A 23,861-nucleotide genomic window follows, 5' to 3' on the forward strand; every position below is an offset into this window, starting at 1 on the left:
GGCTAGTAGGATGAATGGCTGGACTGCGACTAAGGTTGAGATAAAGATTCGTTTGCGTTGTAGGGGTTCTTGTTGCAGGTGGTTTTGGCTTGCTATGATTATGAGTGGGAGTAGTCAGCAGGATAGTACTAGGAGGGGGGATGAGATTTGGTCAATTCCTGTTCAGTTGGATAAAAATTTGTAGGGGTAGTAGGTTGGGATTAATCACTGTAGGCTTAGGGCAGCGATTAGGAGGCTGTATAAGGTGGTGTTAGTCCATAGAAATTTTGGTGGAGACAGCAGGGCTGTTGGAAGAAGTATGATTGTGGGTAGGATGATTTTTAGCATTGCAGGAGGTTTAGGTTGTGTAGATGGTCGGAGCCATGTGTGCGGGTGGAGGCTACTAGGATGGCCAGGCCTGTGCCCGCCTCACACGCTGAGAAGGTTAGCATGAGAATTGGTACCATGGTGAATGAGGAGACTTGGTTTTCGATGGATCATATTGATAGGCCTACGAATATCGATAATATTATGCTTTCAAGGCATAGTAGGGCGGATACTAGGTGGGTTCGGTGGAAGGCTAGTCCTAGTCCGCTGAAAATGAAGGCTGAGTAGAAGCTTAAATGTAGGGGCGACATAAGAAAGTTACAGGGTTGGCTGTAATCTGCTGGGTCGAAACCAGCTATCTTTTTGGTTAGACTAACTTTCTGTTATTCTGCTCATTCTAGGCCCCCTTGAATTCACTCGTAGGCCAGTCCGAGTGTTAGGAGAAGGAGGATCACTACAGTTCAGGTGAGGGTCATTAGGGGGGATTGGAGTTGGACGGCTCATGGCAGGGGGAGTAGGAGGGCGATTTCTAGGTCGAATAGGACGAACAGGATGGCTACTGAGGAAGAATCGGACTGAGAATGGTAATCGAGCAGATCCAAGTGGGTCGAATCCACATTCGTACGGTGAGAGTTTCTCTGAGTCGGGGTTTATTTGGGCGAGTCAGAAGTTTAATGCGGTTAGGGCGGCGCTTAGGATTGATGATAGGGCGAATATGAACATGAGTGCGTTCATTGCTCTCCTCTGGGTTTATACCAGATTCTAGAGATTGGAAGTCAATTGTAATTAATATACTAGAAGAGCAAGATCCTCATCAGTAGATGGTTATGTAGAGGAATAGTCAGATGACGTCTACGAAGTGTCAGTATCAGGCTGCTGCCTCGAATCCGAAGTGGTGGTCTGATGTAAAGTGGAACTTGATCAGTCGGAAGAGGCAGACGGTCAGGAAGGAGGATCCGATGATTACGTGGAGTCCGTGGAATCCAGTGGCAACGAAGAAGGTAGATCCGTAGACGCTATCGGCGATTGAGAATGGGGCTTCGTGGTATTCTATTGCTTGTAGGGCTGTGAAGTAGAATCCCAGGAGGATCGTTAGGGTTAGGGCGTGGATGGCGTGTTTTCGGTTTCCTTCTGTGATGCTGTGATGGGCTCACGTTACGGTAACGCCTGAGGCTAGTAGGATGGCTGTGTTTAGTAGGGGGACTTCTATCGGGTTGAGTGGTTTAATTCCTGTTGGGGGTCATTGGCCTCCTAGTTCTGGGGTTGGGGCCAGGCTCGAGTGGAAGAACGCTCAGAAGAACCCTAAGAAGAAGAATGCTTCGGATGTGATGAAAAGGATTATGCCGTATCGTAGGCCTTTTTGGACTGTGGGAGTGTGATGGCCTTGGAAGGTGCTTTCTCGTACAATGTCTCGTCATCATTGGAGTATTACTAGGAGTATTGAGATGAGGCCTAGGGTTAGTAGTATGGATGAGTTGTAGTGGAATCACATGATTAATCCTGAGGTTGTGAGTAGGGCGGCGGCTGCCCCGAAGATTGGTCAAGGGCTTGGGTCAACTATGTGGTATGAGTGTGCTTGGTGTGCCATTAGATGTTTTCTTGTAAGTATAGGCTTAGAAGGAGCACGAAGACGTAGGCCTGGATTATGGCTACTGCTACTTCTAGGATGGTTAGGAGTAGTAGGATGATTATTGTTAGGATGGATACTGCAGGAAGGGTGGGTATTAATGCAATGGAAGCTGTAGAGATGAGTTGGATGAGTAAGTGTCCTGCTGTAAGGTTGGCTGTAAGGCGGACTCCGAGGGCTAGGGGGCGGATTAGTAGGCTGGTTGTTTCGATCAGGATTAGTGCGGGGATTAGGGGTGTAGGGGTACCTTCGGGTAATAGGTGGGCTAAAGAGGCTGATGGTTGGTTTCGTAGGCCTGTTAGTAGTGTGGCGAGCCATAGTGGGAAGGCTAGGGCTATGTTCATAGATAGTTGGGTGGTTGGGGTGAATGTATATGGAAGGAGGCCTAGAAGGTTGATTGTAAGAAGTATGATTATTAGGGATGTAAATATTATGGCTCATTTGTGGCCATTTTTGTTGAGTGGGACTATTAGTTGTTTTGTGATTAGGTGAAGGAGTCATGTTTGGATAGTAGAAAGGCGGTTGTTGATTCATCGGTTGTTTGGGGACGGGAATAGTAGGGCTGGGAAGAGTAGGGATAGTAGGATTAAGGGGATGCCGAATAGATTGGGGCTGGAAAATTGGTCAAAGAAGCTTAGGTTCATGGTCAGGATCATGGTGTGGGTTTGGTAGTGAGGGAGGTCTTATTTGATGGGGGGTTGGTTGTGGTGAAGGCTAGTAGTTTTGGTTGGATGAGGAGTGCTAGGGTTAATCAGGTTATAATTATGATTGAAAATCATGGTGCGGGGTTAAGCTGTGGCATATCATTAAGGAGGGGGAAGTCCCTCTTTGGCTAGCTTAAAAGGCTAGTGCTGTTGCATAGCTTCTTAATGATTAGGATGATGATAGAAGGGACGATCAGGCCTCGAAATGTGGGAGTGGGGTTGATTCTACTACAATGGGTATGTAGCTGTGATTAGCCCCGCAAATTTCTGAGCATTGTCCGTAAAAAATCCCAGGCCGGGTGGTAATGAATGAAGTTTGGTTTAGTCGGCCTGGGATTGCGTCTGTTTTAACTCCGAGCGTTGGGACTGCTCAGGAGTGGAGTACGTCTCCTGCAGTAATGATCACGCGGATGGGGGATTCTATTGGGATAACTACGCGGTGGTCAACTTCTAGCAGTCGGAAGTGGCCGTTGGGTAAGTCTGGGGTGGGCACTATGTAGGAGTCGAATGATAGGTCTTTGAAGTCTGTGTATTCGTAGCTTCAGTATCATTGGTGGCCGATGGCTTTTAGGGTGAGGTCTGGTTCATCGATTTTGTCCATTATGTAGAGGATTTGTAGGGATGGGAGGGCGAGGAGTACCAGGACGATAGCAGGTAGGATTGTCCAGATCAGCTCTACTTCTTGGGCGTCTACAGCATTGGACGAGAGTTTTTCTGTTAGTATGTGGGCTAAAAGGTAGAGAACTAGGCTGCAGATAGCTAGGGCAACGATTAGGGCGTGGTCGTGGAATTCAACGAGTTCTTCTATGATGGGTGATGAGGCGTCTTGGAATCCTAGTTGGGAGTGGTTGGCCACATGAGATGTACAGGATTTTTACCTGTGATTTAGTCTTGACAAGGCTATGTAATTGGTTTACTAACGTCTCATAAGAAAGAAGCATGAGCGGTTAATGCAGTTGGCTTGAAACCAGCATGTGAGGGTTCGATTCCTTCCTTTCTTGTACTTGGACGAAGGCCGGTTCCTCGAAAGTATGGTATGGGGGAGGGCAGCCGTGGATTCATTCAACGTTTGTGGTAGTTAGTTCTGGTTGTAGGACTTTTCGTTTGGCCGGAAAGGCTTCTCAGATGATGAATATTAGTATGATTACGGCTACTATTGAGATTAGGGAGCCGATGGAGGAAATGGTGTTTCATAGTGTGTAGGCGTCGGGATAGTCCGAGTATCGTCGGGGTATTCCTGCTAGGCCTAGGAAGTGCTGGGGGAAGAACGTTAGGTTTACTCCTGTAAATATTACCCCGAAGTGGGCTTTTGCTCATGTTTGGTGTAGGGTAAACCCAGTGAGTAGTGGGAATCAGTGAGTAAATCCTGCTAGAATGGCAAAGACGGCGCCTATGGATAGGACGTAGTGGAAGTGGGCAACTACGTAGTACGTGTCGTGCAGGGCGATGTCTAGGGAAGAGTTTGCAAGAACGATTCCTGTTAATCCTCCGATGGTAAATAGGAAGATAAATCCTAGAGCTCATAGTATTGGGGGGGTCTCATTTGATTGTTCCTCCGTGCAGGGTGGCTAGTCAGCTAAATACTTTGATTCCGGTAGGGATGGCAATGATTATAGTGGCTGATGTAAAGTAGGCTCGGGTATCAACGTCTATTCCTACTGTAAACATGTGGTGAGCTCAGACGATGAATCCTAGGAAGCCGATGGATAGTATGGCTCAGACTATTCCCATGTAGCCGAAGGGCTCCTTTTTGCCTGAGTAGTACGTGACTACGTGTGAGATGATTCCGAACCCCGGTAGGATCAGAATATAGACTTCTGGGTGTCCGAAGAATCAGAATAGGTGTTGGTACAGGATTGGGTCTCCTCCTCCAGCGGGGTCGAAGAATGTGGTGTTTAGGTTTCGATCAGTTAGTAATATTGTAATACCGGCGGCGAGTACGGGGAGTGATAGAAGGAGTAGGATGGAGTTCCTGGTTGTCCTAGTTCTGCGCGGATTAATAGGCTGAGTGCGGTGCCGACTATTCCTGCTCATGCCCCGAAGATGAGGTACAGGGTGCCAATATCCTTATGGTTAGTGGAAAATAGTCATCGGTTGATGAAGGTGACGGGTAAGATGGCTGAGTGTTGAAGCGTTAGGCTGTAGTCCTTTTTACAGAGGTTTAATTCCTCTTCTTATCGGCTCTGTAGTGAAATTCATGTTGAGTTGCAAGCTCATCGATGCGCACTAGGGTGCGTCAGGGTCTTTGTAGGCAGAAGCCAATTGGTTTAGGCATTTAGCTGTTAACTAGAGTTTTGTGGGATCGAAGCCCATCTGTCTAGGGAGGCTTTAGCTTAATTAAAGCGTCTGACTTGCATTCAGAAGATACAGGTTAATATTCTGTAAGTCTTAATGTGCAGAAACTAAGAGGGTTTAACTCTTATTTAAGGCTTTGAAGGCCTTCGGTTTGGGGTGTTATCCTAAGTTTCTAGACAATGGCATGTATTATTGGGGACAGGGGAAGTAAGAGGATTGATAGTGAGGCAAGGACCGCAGTAGGTGTGCTTGGGGCTTTGCTAGTGTATCATTGTTTTATGTGGTTAGAGGAGTTGGGGGGAAGGGTAATTGTTGAGTGGTATGCGAGGCGTAGGTAGAAGAAGAGGCTGAGCAGTGATAGCATGGCAATTGCCATGGCTGCTGGTGTTATTTCCTGTTTAGTTAGTTCTTGGATGATAAGTCACTTTGGTATAAAGCCTGTTAATGGGGGGAGGCCTGCTAGGGATAAAAGTACTAGTATTAGGGTGGCGTTTAGCACTGGGGTTTTTGTTCATGAGGTTGTGATCATGGATAGGTTAAGGGCTTTGATTTTGTTAAGGGCTAGGAATACGGCTGATGTTATGATTGTGTATAGGTAGAAGGTAAGTAAGGCCAATTTGGGGCTGTAAACTAGGATGATGGCGATTCAGCCTAAGTGGGAGATGGACGAGAAGGCTAGGATTTTGCGTGTTTGTGTTTGGTTCAGTCCTATTCAGCCTCCTAGTGCTGTTGAGGCTAGGGCCATGGCGGTGAGTAGAGCTGGGTCGAGGGATTTGGATGTTAGTAGGAGCAGGGTTAGTGGGGGGAATTTTATGAGGGTCGAGAGTAGCAGGGCTGTTATTAGTGGCGATCCTTGTAGTACTTCTGGGAATCAGAAGTGAAATGGCACTAGGCCCAGTTTAATAGCGATTGCTGCTGTCAGTAGTAGACAGGAGGTTGGGTGGTTTATTTGTGTGATGTCTCATTGGCCGGTGACTCAGGCATTGGTTATGCTAGAGAATAGGACCAGGGCGGAAGCAGCTGCTTGGGTTAGGAAGTATTTCGTTGCGGCTTCTACTGCTCGTGGGTGGTGGGATTTGGCAATTAGGGGAATGATGGCTAGTGCGTTGATCTCCAGTCCTGTCCAGGCCAGAACTCAGTGGTTGCTGGAAATTGTGATTGTGGTGCCCAAGATGAGGCTGAAGGTTATGATTGGGGTCGCGTAAGGGTTCATTAGTAGAGGAGGGGGTTAAACCATCATTTTCGGGGTATGGGCCCGATAGCTTGATTAGCTGACTCTACTAGAAAATAATATAAGGGAAGTATGGAGAATTTTGATTTCTCTTGTGTGGGTTCAATTCCTACTTTTCTAAGGTCAACAGGAAATGAGAGGGCTGTTATACCTCTATGTTCACTTTATCATAGTGACCCTTTGTAGTTCAGGCACATTTCCTTATGTAAGGAGGTAGGCCTGCATAGCAGATAGGTATGCTGATGTGTCAGAGGCACAGAGCTAGTGTGAGGGGTAGGAAGTTTTTTCATAGTAGGTGCATTAGTTGGTCATATCGGAATCGTGGGTATGAAGCTCGGACCCATAAGAAACCAGAAGATAGTAGGAGGACTTTTGTGGCTAGGATGACGGGGAATAGTTCTGTGGGTGGCCCTAGGGCGCTTGGGTTTAGGAATATGATGGCTGTAAGTGTATTTATTAGCATAATGTTCGCATATTCAGCTAGGAAGAATAAGGCGAAGGGTCCTGCGGCGTATTCAACGTTAAACCCTGAGACTAGCTCAGATTCACCCTCTGTGAGGTCAAAAGGAGCTCGGTTTGTCTCTGCTAGGGTGGATACGTATCATATTATTGCTAGGGGTCATGAGGAGAAAATGAAGTATAGAGGCTCCTGTGCGACGGCAAAGGAGCTGAGTGTGTAGCTTCCGCTTAGTATGATTATTGATAGCAGGATTATGGCCAGTGTCACTTCGTATGAAATGGTCTGTGCTACTGCCCGTAGGGCTCCGATTAGTGCGTATTTTGAGTTCGAGGCTCAGCCTGATCATAGGACTGAGTAGACGGCTAGGCTTGACATGGCTATTAGGAAGAGAACTCCGAGGTTTAGATCTGCTAGGGGAAATGGGAGTGGTAGTGGTGCTCAAGTGGTGAGGGCTAGGACAAGGGCTAGTATTGGTATCAGAATGAATAGAAGTGGGGAAGAGGTAGAGGGTCGGATGGGCTCTTTGGTAAATAGTTTCAGTCCGTCCGCAAATGGTTGAAGTAGGCCAAAAGGCCCGACAACGTTAGGGCCTTTGCGGGATTGTATGTAGCTTAGGATTTTCCGTTCTACTAGGGTTAGGAAGGCTACGGCAATCAGGATTGGGATGATGTATAGGAGGGATATAACGAGGCAGCTTAGTGTTGTTATTTGAATCATGGGTGAAGCTAGGGAGAGGATTTGAACCTCTGGGGAAAGGGCTTAAGCCTTCTGCACTTGCCGGGCTCTGCCACTCTAGCTGGTCCTTTTCTAGGATTGAAAGTGGTGGGGGAAGGCCCTCTTCACGGTTTAGTTGGTTTCACTGCTTAGAGGGGGGGGGCGTGCTTGTGGTATTGGCCCCACTTTCCCGGTCCTTTCGTACTGGGGAGAGTGTGTCATAGATAGAAACCGACCTGGATTGCTCCGGTCTGAACTCAGATCACGTAGGACTGTTAATCGTTGAACAAACGAACCCTTAATAGCGGCTGCACCATTAGGATGTCCTGATCCAACATCGAGGTCGTAAACCCCCCTGTCGATATGGGCTCTTGAGGGGGATTGCGCTGTTATCCCTGGGGTAGCTTGGTCCATTAATCAATTATATTGGGTCTGGTCACTGTTAGCACTTTGAGGGGTAGCTCTAGGTAAAGAGGTATGGTCTTGTTTTTGGAGGATTTGTTCTCCTCCAAGGTCGCCCCAACCGAAAAATATCGACCAGGCTCTGCGATGGTAGTGGCCCCAGTGGGGTTGATTGAGGATTCGCGGTGGTCGTTGATTTTTAAGTTCCACAGGGTCTTCTCGTCTTATGTTCACATCCCCGCTTTTGCACGGGGAGATCAATTTCACTGATTATCTGTGAGAGACAGTTAAGACCTCGTTTAGCCATTCATACAAGTCTCGATTTATGGGACAATTGATTGCGCTACCTTTGCACGGTTAGGATACCGCGGCCGTTAAACCTAAGTCACCGGGCAGGCATCACCTTCAATACTTGTTTAATTTGCTGAAGGCTATGTTTTTGGTAAACAGTCGGGCCTTATTAATTTGCCGAGTTCCTTTCACAGATTTTAATCGCTCTTATAGGCGCTCCTGAGTCGGGTTAACAGGGTTAGTTAATACGTGGTCTTGTAGGGGTTTTTGTATCTGTCTAGGTCTGTTAATAATGTTTCTATGTAAGCTTGCGCCGTTAGAGGGGTGTGGCCCTGTACATGAGGGGCCTAGGATGATTCCTAGGATTGTTATGAGGATGGCAGCGGTTTTGGTGATAAGGGGTATGGTTATTGGGGGGGTTTTGGTTGGTGTGATGAAAGAGGTAATGATTATTCCTGCTGTAATGCTGCCTAGGGCGAGTCGGGTTAGGGGGGCGGTGATTAGTGGGTTGTTTTCGTTTATTGATACTATTGGGGGGATTCGGGTTTGTCCAGCTTGGACTAGGATGGTTATGCGGATGCTGTAGGTTGCGGTGAATGCTGTGGCTATAAGGGTTAGGAGTAGGGCTCAAGTATTTAGGTATGATGTGTTTAAGCTTTCGATGATGAGGTCTTTTGAGTAGAATCCGGCTAGGAATGGGGTTCCTATCAGCGCCAGGTTTCCGATGGTTAGGCAGGAAGTAGTGACTGGGAGTATTTTCTGTAGGCCTCCTATCTTTCGGATATCTTGTTCTCCGTTTAGGTTGTGGATGATAGACCCTGAGCATAGGAATAGTATGGCTTTAAAGAAGGCATGGGTTGAGATGTGTAGGAAGGCTAGTTGTGGGAGGTTTAGTCCGATAGTGACTATTATTAGTCCTAGTTGGCTGGATGTTGAGAAAGCAATGATTTTTTTGATGTCATTTTGGGTTAGGGCGCATGTGGCAGCGAATAGGGTTGATAGAGCACCTAGGCATAGGCAGGCAGTTAGGGCTGTCTGGTTGGTGGCTAGCAGGGGGTGCATGCGGATGAGCAGGAAGATTCCGGCTACTACTATGGTACTGGAGTGCAGTAGGGCTGATACTGGGGTGGGGCCTTCTATTGCTGCGGGCAGTCATGGGTGGAGTCCAAATTGGGCGGATTTTCCTGCGGCTGCGAGGATTAATCCTATGAGGGGGAGGATTGGGGTTTGGTGGGGGTGTACGGCTTGTTGGATCTCTCAGGTGTTGAATGTTGAAGCTAGTCATGCTATGCTCAGGATCAGTCCGATGTCTCTGATTCGGTTGTAGATTACGGCTCGTAGGGCGGCGGTGTTGGCATCTGCTCGGCCTTGTCATCAGCCGATGAGAAGGAAGGACATGATTCGTACTCCTTCCCAGCCTACGAATAGGAGGAATATGTTGTTTGCGGTTGTTAGGAGGAGTATGGCGACTAGGAATGTCAGTAGGTAGGTGAAAAATTTTGTTACGTATGGCTCTGAGGCCATGTATCATATGGCGAATTGTAGGATTGATCATGTTACAAATAGGGCGATTGGAAGAAATGTTATTGAGTATTGGTCTATTTTTAGGCTCAGGGGGATTTTAAAGTTTATAATGAATTTTCACTCCCAGTGGCAGGTGACAGATTCTACTCCCGAGTAGATGAATGCGGTTGTAGGGGCTAGGCTAATTAGGAATGCGGTTTTAACAGCGCGGGTGGTGGCTTGTGGGGTGTTTTTAAAGTTTTTAAATAGAAATGGCAGGATGATTGGGGTTAGGAGGATTGTCAGCGTGAGTAGTGTGAGGGAGTTGATTAGTAGTGTGGGGTTCACTACTTTTACTTGGATTTGCACCAAGATGGGTGGTTCCTAAGACCAGTGGATTGCTGTTATCCTTTAAAAGTAAGGGGGCTGAGGTTTTAGGCTCAGATGTAAGAGTTAGCAGCTCTTGTTGGTTAAACCCTCCCCTCGGCAGGTAAGAAGGTTTGAACTTCTATTCTTAGAATCACAGTCTAATGTTTGGTTTAAACTATACTTGCATGAGGGGATTCCGGAGATCAGTTCGGGTTTGAGGATTAGGAGGAATATTGGGATAATGTGGAGTGTTATGAGCAGGTGTTCTCGCGTGGTTGAGTTTTGCATAGATGTGATGTGGGAGGGGATTGAGCCTCGTTGGGTCATTAGTAGTATGAATAAGGTGTAGGAGGCGGTTAGTAGGGTTGCGATTCCTGTTAGGATGATCGTGAAGGCAGATCAGTTGAATAAGGTGATTATAATGGTTAGCTCTGCTATGAGGTTTGTTGTTGGGGGTAAGGCTATGTTTGTTAGATTGGCCAGCAATCATCAGGTAGCTATGAGTGGTAGGAGAGGTTGTAGGCCTCGTGTGAGTAGTAGAATTCGGCTGTGCGTACGTTCATAGTTTGTGTTGGCTAGGCAGAATAGTATGGAGGAAGTTAGTCCATGGGAAATTATTAGGATCATTGCCCCTGAGAATGATCAGTGGGTTTGGATTATTCCTGCGGCGATAACTAGGCCTATGTGGCTAACGGATGAATAAGCGATTAGTGATTTTAGGTCTGTCTGTCGTAGGCAGATTGAGCTAGTCATTAGGGCGCCTCATAGGGCCAGGGTTAGGAAGGGGTAGTGCAGGAGGTTGGACAGTGGGCCCATAAATAGAGTGACTCGTATAATTCCGTATCCTCCTAGCTTTAGTAGTAGGGCGGCGAGGAGTATTGAGCCTGCGATGGGTGCTTCTACGTGGGCTTTTGGCAGTCAGAGGTGTAGGCCGTATAGTGGGGCTTTTACTATGAATGCTATGAGCAGTGCTAGACCTGATAGTATTCCTGTCCATGAGGTGGATAGGGTTGGGTGGGTTAGTTGTAGGGTTGGCAGGTGCAGGGTGCCAATTTTCACGTATAGGTGTATGATTGTGATTAGCAGGGGTAGAGAGCTTACTGGCGTGTAGAATAGCAGGTAGATGCCAGCGCTTAGGCGTTCTGGTTGGTTCCCCCATCGGGTGATTAAGATTAGGGTGGGAATGAGGGTTGCTTCAAATGAGATGTAAAATAGTGCTAGTTCTGTGGTGGAAAAGGCTAGTAGGATGAATGGCTGGACTGCGACTAAGGTTGAGATAAAGATTCGTTTGCGTTGTAGGGGTTCTTGTTGCAGGTGGTTTTGGCTTGCTATGATTATGAGTGGGAGTAGTCAGCAGGATAGTACTAGGAGGGGGGATGAGATTTGGTCAATTCCTGTTCAGTTGGATAAAAATTTGTAGGGGTAGTAGGTTGGGATTAATCACTGTAGGCTTAGGGCAGCGATTAGGAGGCTGTATAAGGTGGTGTTAGTCCATAGAAATTTTGGTGGAGACAGCAGGGCTGTTGGAAGAAGTATGATTGTGGGTAGGATGATTTTTAGCATTGCAGGAGGTTTAGGTTGTGTAGATGGTCGGAGCCATGTGTGCGGGTGGAGGCTACTAGGATGGCCAGGCCTGTGCCCGCCTCACACGCTGAGAAGGTTAGCATGAGAATTGGTACCATGGTGAATGAGGAGACTTGGTTTTCGATGGATCATATTGATAGGCCTACGAATATCGATAATATTATGCTTTCAAGGCATAGTAGGGCGGATACTAGGTGGGTTCGGTGGAAGGCTAGTCCTAGTCCGCTGAAAATGAAGGCTGAGTAGAAGCTTAAATGTAGGGGCGACATAAGAAAGTTACAGGGTTGGCTGTAATCTGCTGGGTCGAAACCAGCTATCTTTTTGGTTAGACTAACTTTCTGTTATTCTGCTCATTCTAGGCCCCCTTGAATTCACTCGTAGGCCAGTCCGAGTGTTAGGAGAAGGAGGATCACTACAGTTCAGGTGAGGGTCATTAGGGGGGATTGGAGTTGGACGGCTCATGGCAGGGGGAGTAGGAGGGCAATTTCTAGGTCGAATAGGACGAACAGGATGGCTACTGAGGAAGAATCGGACTGAGAATGGTAATCGAGCAGATCCAAGTGGGTCGAATCCACATTCGTACGGTGAGAGTTTCTCTGAGTCGGGGTTTATTTGGGCGAGTCAGAAGTTTAATGCGGTTAGGGCGGCGCTTAGGATTGATGATAGGGCGAATATGAACATGAGTGCGTTCATTGCTCTCCTCTGGGTTTATACCAGATTCTAGAGATTGGAAGTCAATTGTAATTAATATACTAGAAGAGCAAGATCCTCATCAGTAGATGGTTATGTAGAGGAATAGTCAGATGACGTCTACGAAGTGTCAGTATCAGGCTGCTGCCTCGAATCCGAAGTGGTGGTCTGATGTAAAGTGGAACTTGATCAGTCGGAAGAGGCAGACGGTCAGGAAGGAGGATCCGATGATTACGTGGAGTCCGTGGAATCCAGTGGCAACGAAGAAGGTAGATCCGTAGACGCTATCAGCGATTGAGAATGGGGCTTCGTGGTATTCTATTGCTTGTAGGGCTGTGAAGTAGAATCCCAAGAGGATCGTTAGGGTTAGGGCGTGGATGGCATGTTTTCGGTTTCCTTCTGTGATGCTGTGATGGGCTCACGTTACGGTAACGCCTGAGGCTAGTAGGATGGCTGTGTTTAGTAGGGGGACTTCTATCGGGTTGAGTGGTTTAATTCCTGTTGGGGGTCATTGGCCTCCTAGTTCTGGGGTTGGGGCCAGGTTCGAGTGGAAGAACGCTCAGAAGAACCCTAAGAAGAAGAATGCTTCGGATGTGATGAAAAGGATTATGCCGTATCGTAGGCCTTTTTGGACTGTGGGAGTGTGATGGCCTTGGAAGGTGCTTTCTCGTACAATGTCTCGTCATCATTGGAGTATTACTAGGAGTATTGAGATGAGGCCTAGGGTTAGTAGTATGGATGAGTTGTAGTGGAATCACATGATTAATCCTGAGGTTGTGAGTAGGGCGGCGGCTGCCCCGAAGATTGGTCAAGGGCTTGGGTCAACTATGTGGTATGAGTGTGCTTGGTGTGCCATTAGATGTTTTCTTGTAAGTATAGGCTTAGAAGGAGCACGAAGACGTAGGCCTGGATTATGGCTACTGCTACTTCTAGGATGGTTAGGAGTAGTAGGATGATTATTGTTAGGATGGATACTGCAGGAAGGGTGGGTATTAATGCAATGGAGGCTGTAGAGATGAGTTGGATGAGTAAGTGTCCTGCTGTAAGGTTGGCTGTAAGGCGGACTCCGAGGGCTAGGGGGCGGATTAGTAGGCTGGTTGTTTCGATCAGGATTAGTGCGGGGATTAGGGGTGTAGGGGTACCTTCGGGTAATAGGTGGGCTAAAGAGGCTGATGGTTGGTTTCGTAGGCCTGTTAGTAGTGTGGCGAGCCATAGTGGGAAGGCTAGGGCTATGTTCATAGATAGTTGGGTGGTTGGGGTGAATGTGTATGGAAGGAGGCCTAGAAGGTTGATTGTAAGAAGTATGATTATTAGGGATGTAAATATTATGGCTCATTTGTGGCCATTTTTGTTGAGTGGGACTATTAGTTGTTTTGTGATTAGGTGAAGGAGTCATGTTTGGATAGTAGAAAGGCGGTTGTTGATTCATCGGTTGTTTGGGGACGGGAATAGTAGGGCTGGGAAGAGTAGGGATAGTAGGATTAAGGGGATGCCAAATAGATTGGGGCTGGAAAATTGGTCAAAGAAGCTTAGGTTCATGGTCAGGATCATGGTGTGGGTTTGGTAGTGAGGGAGGTCTTATTTGATGGGGGGTTGGTTGTGGTGAAGGCTAGTAGTTTTGGTTGGATGAGGAGTGCTAGGGTTAATCAGGTTATAATTATGATTGAAAATCATGGTGCGGGGTTAAGCTGTGGCATATCATTAAGGAGGGGGAAGTCCCTCTTTGGCTAGCTTAAAAGGCTAGTGCTGTTGCATAGCTTCTTAATGATTAGGATGATGATAGAAGGGACGATCAGGCCTCGAAATGTGGGAGTGGGGTTGATTCTACTACAATGGGTATGTAGCTGTGATTAGCCCCGCAAATTTCTGAGCATTGTCCGTAAAAAATCCCAGGCCGGGTGGTAATGAATGAAGTTTGGTTTAGTCGGCCTGGGATTGCGTCTGTTTTAACTCCGAGCGTTGGGACTGCTCAGGAGTGGAGTACGTCTCCTGCAGTAATGATCACGCGGATGGGGGATTCTATTGGGATAACTACGCGGTGGTCAACTTCTAGCAGTCGGAAGTGGCCGTTGGGTAAGTCTGGGGTGGGCACTATGTAGGAGTCGAATGATAGGTCTTTGAAGTCTGTGTATTCGTAGCTTCAGTATCATTGGTGGCCGATGGCTTTTAGGGTGAGGTCTGGTTCGTCGATTTCGTCCATTATGTAGAGGATTTGTAGGGATGGGAGGGCGAGGAGTACCAGGACGATAGCAGGTAGGATTGTCCAGATCAGCTCTACTTCTTGGGCGTCTACAGCATTGGACGAGAGTTTTTCTGTTAGTATGTGGGCTAAAAGGTAGAGAACTAGGCTGCAGATAGCTAGGGCAACGATTAGGGCGTGGTCGTGGAATTCAACGAGTTCTTCTATGATGGGTGATGAGGCGTCTTGGAATCCTAGTTGGGAGTGGTTGGCCACATGAGATGTACAGGATTTTTACCTGTGATTTAGTCTTGACAAGGCTATGTAATTGGTTTACTAACGTCTCATAAGAAAGAAGCATGAGCGGTTAACCTCCTGGGAGACCCAGAAAACTTCACCCCAGCAAACCCACTAGTAACCCCACCACACATCAAGCCAGAATGATACTTCCTATTCGCCTACGCCATCCTACGTTCAATCCCAAATAAACTAGGAGGCATATTAGCACTGGCCGCCTCCGTACTGATCCTATTCCTAATCCCATTCCTGCACAAATCAAAACAACGAGCAATAACATTCCGACCACTCTCCCAGCTCCTATTCTGAGTACTAGTTGCCGACCTCCTCGTCCTAACATGAGTAGGAAGCCAACCCGTCGAACACCCATTCATCATCATCGGCCAACTCGCTTCAATCGCCTACTTCACTATCCTCCTATTTCTCCTCCCCGCCGCAAGCGCCCTAGAAAACAAAATACTCAACTGCTAAATACTCTAATAGTTTATAAAAACATTGGTCTTGTAAACCAAAGATTGAAGACTTACCACTTCTTAGAGTACCCCAAACTCAGAAAAAAAGGACTCAAACCTTTATCTCCAGCTCCCAAAGCTGGCATTTTCAATAAACTATTCTCTGACCCTAACCCCTAAACCGCCCGAATAGCACCCCGCGACAACCCCCGCACAAGCTCCAATACAACAAACAAAGTCAACAACAGCCCCCAACCCGCCACTAAAAACATCCCTGCCCCATGTGAATAAAACATGGAAACTCCACTAAAATCCGACCGAACAACAAACACCCCAACATTATTCACAGTAGAAACCCCGAACTTCCAAGCCCCCATAAACCCCCCAAACACCAACCCCCCAAAAACAATTGCCACAAACGCTACTGCACATCCAATCACCCGTCAATCCCCCCAAGCCCCAGGGAAAGGCTCCGCTGCTAAAGCTACTGAATAAACAAACACCACCAGCATACCCCCCAAATACACCATAAACAGCACTAAAGCCACGAACGAAACCCCAAGGCCCAGCAACCACCCGCACCCCGCCACAGACGCTAACACCAAACCAACAACCCCATAATACGGCGAAGGATTCGACGCCACACCCAAAACACCCACCGCAAAGCAAATCCCTAAAAAAAACATAAAATAAGTCATTATTCCTGCCCAGACACTACCCGAGGCCTGCGGCTCGAAAAGCCGCCATTGTTCTCAACTACAGGAACTAACCGCAAGCCCCCAATAATTCTACCCCATCTATGCCATTATGCTTAACCCCCCCCCCCCTCCCCCCCCGAGGCGGGGGTATTTGGTTATGCATATTCGTGCATAAATTTATATACCCCATATACATACATACTATAGTACCAGTAATATACATTATATACGGACTATCTTATAAGCAGGTGCTAAACCCATACATGTACACGGCCATTAAACCCTTAACCACACTCCTACCAAACCACCCGGCATGAATGTTCTAGGACCATACCCCACAACACCCAATACAACTCCACTCAAGCGCATAACAAGACCCCATTTTAATGAATGCTCACAGGACATGCTCCAACAACAACTCTCCACCACATATCTCATGCAGTTCGTATCAGACGGATTTATTAATCGTACTCCTCACGTGAAATCAGCAACCCGTTGCACATAATGTCCGGTATGACTAGCTTCAGGCCCATACGTTCCCCCTAAACCCCTCGCCCTCCTCACATTTTTGCGCCTCTGGTTCCTCGGTCAGGGCCATCCATTGGGTTCACTCACCCCTCCTTGCCCTTCAAAGTGGCATCTGTGAGTACTTTCACCTTCTCAATGCGTAATCGCGGCATGTTCCAGCTTTTTGGCGCCTCTGGTTCCTCTTATTTTTTCCGGGGTTACCTCACAGGTGGCTATTCCCAGTGATCTCGGGGGTCCCACAATCTAAGCCTGGACACACCTGCCTCACGGCCTATCCTATATTTCAAGGGTCCCTCGATGAGACGGTTGGCGTATATGGGGAATCATCCTGACACTGATGCACTTTGACCACATTCAGTTAATGTTACCTCCACCCTCCGGGTTAAATGGGGCTATTGGATGAATGCTCGTTGGACATAGCACAAAACAACAAATCATTAAGCGCAACCCCTGCGCTTCACAAACTAAACCAGTAAACTTTCGCTAACCACCATGTAGCATAAACCTTCATCGCCCAATCCCAGCAAACTACCTCTAAAACTCCATTAATCATCCCTTCCATGACATCATCGGAACGATGTATATATACACACAAACACATACAAAATAACTTAAACTTATTAGAGAAACTCCAGTACTAAAAATAGTAAACACAAGCAATAATTTCATATACTTCACTCTCACTCACCACTCAACTATCAGCTAACCACACCCCCGTCCACATAGCTTAACACAAAGCATGGCACTGAAGTTGCCAAGATGGCATAAAACATGCCTGCGGACAAAAGACTTAGTCCTAACCTTACGGTTGGTTTTTGCTAAATATATACATGCAAGTATCCGCGCCCCAGTGTAAACGCCCTCGACCACCTACCCCCATACAGGCCTTGAGGAGCGGGTATCAGGCACACCCAAGTAGTAGCCCAAGACGCCTCGCTAAGCCACGCCCCCACGGGTATTCAGCAGTAATTAACATTAAGCAATGAGTGCAAACTTGACTTAGTTATAGCAACAGCCTAACTTCAAGGGTTGGTAAATCTTGTGCCAGCCACCGCGGTCATACAAGAAACCCAAATCAACCGTCCTATTGACACGGCGTAAAGAGTGGTAAAATGCCTATCCTAGCTAACTAAGATCAAAATGCAACTGAGCTGTCATAAGCCCAAGATGCACCTAAACACACCATTAAGATGATCTTAGGAACTAACGACTGATTTAAACCCACGAAAGCCAGGGCCCAAACTGGGATTAGATACCCCACTATGCCTGGCCCTAAATCTTGATACTTACTTTACCGAAGTATCCGCCAGAGAACTACGAGCACAAACGCTTAAAACTCTAAGGACTTGGCGGTGCCCCAAACCCACCTAGAGGAGCCTGTTCTACAATCGATAATCCCCGATTAACCCAACCACCCCTTGCCAACACAGCCTACATACCGCCGTCGCCAGCCCACCTCGAATGAGAGCACAACAGTGGACACAATAGCACCCCGCTAATAAGACAGGTCAAGGTATAGCCTATGGAGTGGAAGAAATGGGCTACATTCCCTATTCATAGGGCACACGGAAAGAAGCGTGAAACCACTTCTGGAAGGCGGATTTAGCAGTAAAGTGGGACAATAGAGCCTACTTTAAGCCGGCCCTGGGGCACGTACATACCGCCCGTCACCCTCCTCAAAAGCCACATCCCACATAACTAATACCATAAATACGCTGAAGATGAGGTAAGTCGTAACAAGGTAAGTGTACCGGAAGGTGTACTTAGAATATCAAGACGTAGCTATAACACCAAAGCACTCAGCTTACACCTGAAAGATATCTACTAGACCGGATCGTCTTGAAGCCCCCCCTCTAGCTCAACCACACAAATAGTACACCAAAACTAAAGAATTTACTAAACTAATTAAACTAAAGCATTTTACAGTCTTAGTATAGGCGATAGAAAAGACACTTAGACGCGATAGAGACCCCAGTACCGTAAGGGAAAGATGAAATAGCAGTGAAACAATCAAAGCGACAGACAGCAAAGATCAACCCTTGTACCTTTTGCATCATGGTTTAGCGAGAACAACCAAGCAAAGTGAACTAAAGTTTGCCCCCCCGAAACCCAAGCGAGCTACTTTCAAGCAGTTAAAGAGAGCGAACCCGTCTCTGTTGCAAAAGAGTGGGATGACTTGTCAGTAGAGGTGAAAAGCCAACCGAGCTGGGTGATAGCTGGTTACCTGTGAAACGAATCTAAGTTCCCCCTTAATCCTCCCTACCGGACATCCTGAACCCTAATGAGATGATTAAGAGCTATTTAATGGAGGGACAGCTCCATTAAAAAAGGACACAACCTCGACTAGCGGATAATTCTTACTACTGATCCTACCGTGGGCCCTAAAGCAGCCATCAAAAAAGAGTGCGTCAAAGCTCCACCACCTAAAAATACCAAAATAAGATGATTCCCTTATCACAAACAGGTCAACCTATGAATATAGGAGAATTAATGCTAAAATAAGTAACTCAGGGCCACACCCCTCTAACGGCGCAAGCTTACATAGAAACATTATTAACAGACCTAGACAGATACAAAAACCCCTACAAGACCACGTATTAACTAACCCTGTTAACCCGACTCAGGAGCGCCTATAAGAGCGATTAAAATCTGTGAAAGGAACTCGGCAAATTAATAAGGCCCGACTGTTTACCAAAAACATAGCCTTCAGCAAATTAAACAAGTATTGAAGGTGATGCCTGCCCGGTGACTTAGGTTTAACGGCCGCGGTATCCTAACCGTGCAAAGGTAGCGCAATCAATTGTCCCATAAATCGAGACTTGTATGAATGGCTAAACGAGGTCTTAACTGTCTCTCACAGATAATCAGTGAAATTGATCTCCCCGTGCAAAAGCGGGGATGTGAACATAAGACGAGAAGACCCTGTGGAACTTAAAAATCAACGACCACCGCGAATCCTCAATCAACCCCACTGGGGCCACTACCATCGCAGAGCCTGGTCGATATTTTTCGGTTGGGGCGACCTTGGAGGAGAACAAATCCTCCAAAAACAAGACCATACCTCTTTACCTAGAGCTACCCCTCAAAGTGCTAACAGTGACCAGACCCAATATAATTGATTAATGGACCAAGCTACCCCAGGGATAACAGCGCAATCCCCCTCAAGAGCCCATATCGACAGGGGGGTTTACGACCTCGATGTTGGATCAGGACATCCTAATGGTGCAGCCGCTATTAAGGGTTCGTTTGTTCAACGATTAACAGTCCTACGTGATCTGAGTTCAGACCGGAGCAATCCAGGTCGGTTTCTATCTATGACACACTCTCCCCAGTACGAAAGGACCGGGAAAGTGGGGCCAATACCACAAGCACGCCCCCCCCCCTAAGCAGTGAAACCAACTAAACCGTGAAGAGGGCCTTCCCCCACCACTTTCAATCCTAGAAAAGGACCAGCTAGAGTGGCAGAGCCCGGCAAGTGCAGAAGGCTTAAGCCCTTTCCCCAGAGGTTCAAATCCTCTCCCTAGCTTCACCCATGATTCAAATAACAACACTAAGCTGCCTCATTATATCCCTCCTATACATCATCCCAATCCTGATTGCCGTAGCCTTCCTAACCCTAGTAGAACGGAAAATCCTAAGCTACATACAATCCCGCAAAGGCCCTAACGTTGTCGGGCTTTTTGGCCTACTTCAACCATTTGCGGACGGACTGAAACTATTTACCAAAGAGCCCATCCGACCCTCTACCTCTTCCCCACTTCTATTCATTCTGATACCAATACTAGCCCTTGTCCTAGCCCTCACCACTTGAGCACCACTACCACTCCCATTTCCCCTAGCAGATCTAAACCTCGGAGTTCTCTTCCTAATAGCCATGTCAAGCCTAGCCGTCTACTCAGTCCTATGATCAGGCTGAGCCTCGAACTCAAAATACGCACTAATCGGAGCCCTACGGGCAGTAGCACAGACCATTTCATACGAAGTGACACTGGCCATAATCCTGCTATCAATAATCATACTAAGCGGAAGCTACACACTCAGCTCCTTTGCCGTCGCACAGGAGCCTCTATACTTCATTTTCTCCTCATGACCCCTAGCAATAATATGATACGTATCCACCCTAGCAGAGACAAACCGAGCTCCTTTTGACCTCACAGAGGGTGAATCTGAGCTAGTCTCAGGGTTTAACGTTGAATACGCCGCAGGACCCTTCGCCTTATTCTTCCTAGCTGAATATGCGAACATTATGCTAATAAATACACTTACAGCCATCATATTCCTAAACCCAAGCGCCCTAGGGCCACCCACAGAACTATTCCCCATCATCCTAGCCACAAAAGTCCTCCTACTATCTTCTGGTTTCTTATGGGTCCGAGCTTCATACCCACGATTCCGATATGACCAACTAATGCACCTACTATGAAAAAACTTCCTACCCCTCACACTAGCTCTGTGCCTCTGACACATCAGCATACCTATCTGCTATGCAGGCCTACCTCCTTACATAAGGAAATGTGCCTGAACTACAAAGGGTCACTATGATAAAGTGAACATAGAGGTATAACAGCCCTCTCATTTCCTGTTGACCTTAGAAAAGTAGGAATTGAACCCACACAAGAGAAATCAAAATTCTCCATACTTCCCTTATATTATTTTCTAGTAGAGTCAGCTAATCAAGCTATCGGGCCCATACCCCGAAAATGATGGTTTAACCCCCTCCTCTACTAATGAACCCTTACGCGACCCCAATCATAACCTTCAGCCTCATCTTGGGCACCACAATCACAATTTCCAGCAACCACTGAGTTCTGGCCTGGACAGGACTGGAGATCAACGCACTAGCCATCATTCCCCTAATTGCCAAATCCCACCACCCACGAGCAGTAGAAGCCGCAACGAAATACTTCCTAACCCAAGCAGCTGCTTCCGCCCTGGTCCTATTCTCTAGCATAACCAATGCCTGAGTCACCGGCCAATGAGACATCACACAAATAAACCACCCAACCTCCTGTCTACTACTGACAGCAGCAATCGCTATTAAACTGGGCCTAGTGCCATTTCACTTCTGATTCCCAGAAGTACTACAAGGATCGCCACTAATAACAGCCCTGCTACTCTCGACCCTCATAAAATTCCCCCCACTAACCCTGCTCCTACTAACATCCAAATCCCTCGACCCAGCTCTACTCACCGCCATGGCCCTAGCCTCAACAGCACTAGGAGGCTGAATAGGACTGAACCAAACACAAACACGCAAAATCCTAGCCTTCTCGTCCATCTCCCACTTAGGCTGAATCGCCATCATCCTAGTTTACAGCCCCAAATTGGCCTTACTTACCTTCTACCTATACTAGGATGGCCTCTAGCAGGATTTACTCACTGATTCCCACTACTCACTGGGTTTACCCTACACCAAACATGAGCAAAAGCCCACTTCGGGGTAATATTTACAGGAGTAAACCTAACGTTCTTCCCCCAGAACTTCCTAGGCCTAGCAGGAATACCCCGACGATACTCGGACTATCCCGATTCCTACACACTATGAAACACCATTTCCTCCATCGGCTCCCTAATCTCAATAGTAGCCGTAATCATACTAATATTCATCATCTGAGAAGCCTTTCCGGCCAAACGAAAAGTCCTACAACCAGAACTAACTACCACAAACGTTGAATGAATCCACGGCTGCCCTCCCCCATACCATACTTTCGAGGAACCGGCCTTCGTCCAAGTACAAGAAAGGAAGGAATCGAACCCTCACATGCTGGTTTCAAGCCAACTGCATTAACCGCTCATGCTTCTTTCTTATGAGACGTTAGTAAACCAATTACATAGCCTTGTCAAGACTAAATCACAGGTAAAAATCCTGTACATCTCATGTGGCCAACCACTCCCAACTAGGATTCCAAGACGCCTCATCACCCATCATAGAAGAACTCGTTGAATTCCACGACCACGCCCTAATCGTTGCCCTAGCTATCTGCAGCCTAGTTCTCTACCTTTTAGCCCACATACTAACAGAAAAACTCTCGTCCAATGCTGTAGACGCCCAAGAAGTAGAGCTGATCTGGACAATCCTACCTGCTATCGTCCTGGTACTCCTCGCCCTCCCATCCCTACAAATCCTCTACATAATGGACGAAATCGACGAACCAGACCTCACCCTAAAAGCCATCGGCCACCAATGATACTGAAGCTACGAATACACAGACTTCAAAGACCTATCATTCGACTCCTACATAGTGCCCACCCCAGACTTACCCAACGGCCACTTCCGACTGCTAGAAGTTGACCACCGCGTAGTTATCCCAATAGAATCCCCCATCCGCGTGATCATTACTGCAGGAGACGTACTCCACTCCTGAGCAGTCCCAACGCTCGGAGTTAAAACAGACGCAATCCCAGGCCGACTAAACCAAACTTCATTCATTACCACCCGGCCTGGGATTTTTTACGGACAATGCTCAGAAATTTGCGGGGCTAATCACAGCTACATACCCATTGTAGTAGAATCAACCCCACTCCCACATTTCGAGGCCTGATCGTCCCTTCTATCATCATCCTAATCATTAAGAAGCTATGCAACAGCACTAGCCTTTTAAGCTAGCCAAAGAGGGACTTCCCCCTCCTTAATGATATGCCACAGCTTAACCCCGCACCATGATTTTCAATCATAATTATAACCTGATTAACCCTAGCACTCCTCATCCAACCAAAACTACTAGCCTTCACCACAACCAACCCCCCATCAAATAAGACCTCCCTCACTACCAAACCCACACCATGATCCTGACCATGAACCTAAGCTTCTTTGACCAATTTTCCAGCCCCAATCTATTTGGCATCCCCTTAATCCTACTATCCCTACTCTTCCCAGCCCTACTATTCCCGTCCCCAAACAACCGATGAATCAACAACCGCCTTTCTACTATCCAAACATGACTCCTTCACCTAATCACAAAACAACTAATAGTCCCACTCAACAAAAATGGCCACAAATGAGCCATAATATTTACATCCCTAATAATCATACTTCTTACAATCAACCTTCTAGGCCTCCTTCCATATACATTCACCCCAACCACCCAACTATCTATGAACATAGCCCTAGCCTTCCCACTATGGCTCGCCACACTACTAACAGGCCTACGAAACCAACCATCAGCCTCTTTAGCCCACCTATTACCCGAAGGTACCCCTACACCCCTAATCCCCGCACTAATCCTGATCGAAACAACCAGCCTACTAATCCGCCCCCTAGCCCTCGGAGTCCGCCTTACAGCCAACCTTACAGCAGGACACTTACTCATCCAACTCATCTCTACAGCCTCCATTGCATTAATACCCACCCTTCCTGCAGTATCCATCCTAACAATAATCATCCTACTACTCCTAACCATCCTAGAAGTAGCAGTAGCCATAATCCAGGCCTACGTCTTCGTGCTCCTTCTAAGCCTATACTTACAAGAAAACATCTAATGGCACACCAAGCACACTCATACCACATAGTTGACCCAAGCCCTTGACCAAT

The 23,861-nt window shown here is 47.2% G+C and overlaps 2 long non-coding RNA genes across 2 annotated transcripts in view; both read right to left on the minus strand.

Moving 5' to 3' along the window:
* The window catches only part of LOC310890988, a 31,868-nt gene that overhangs the window by 3,083 nt on the left and 4,924 nt on the right, over window positions 1–23,861 (minus strand). The window lies entirely within an intron of this gene.
* Window positions 6,214–20,989, minus strand: LOC310890987. Its single transcript, XR_014577384.1, has 2 exons — window positions 20,796–20,989; window positions 6,214–6,382 (listed from the first exon to the last, which is right to left on the minus strand). It is a non-coding gene; the product is annotated as an uncharacterized lncRNA (long non-coding RNA).

Source organism: Anser anser (genome assembly GCF_964211835.1).
Source record: "Anser anser genome assembly, contig: HAP1_SCAFFOLD_398, whole genome shotgun sequence".
NCBI lineage: Eukaryota > Metazoa > Chordata > Aves > Anseriformes > Anatidae > Anser > Anser anser.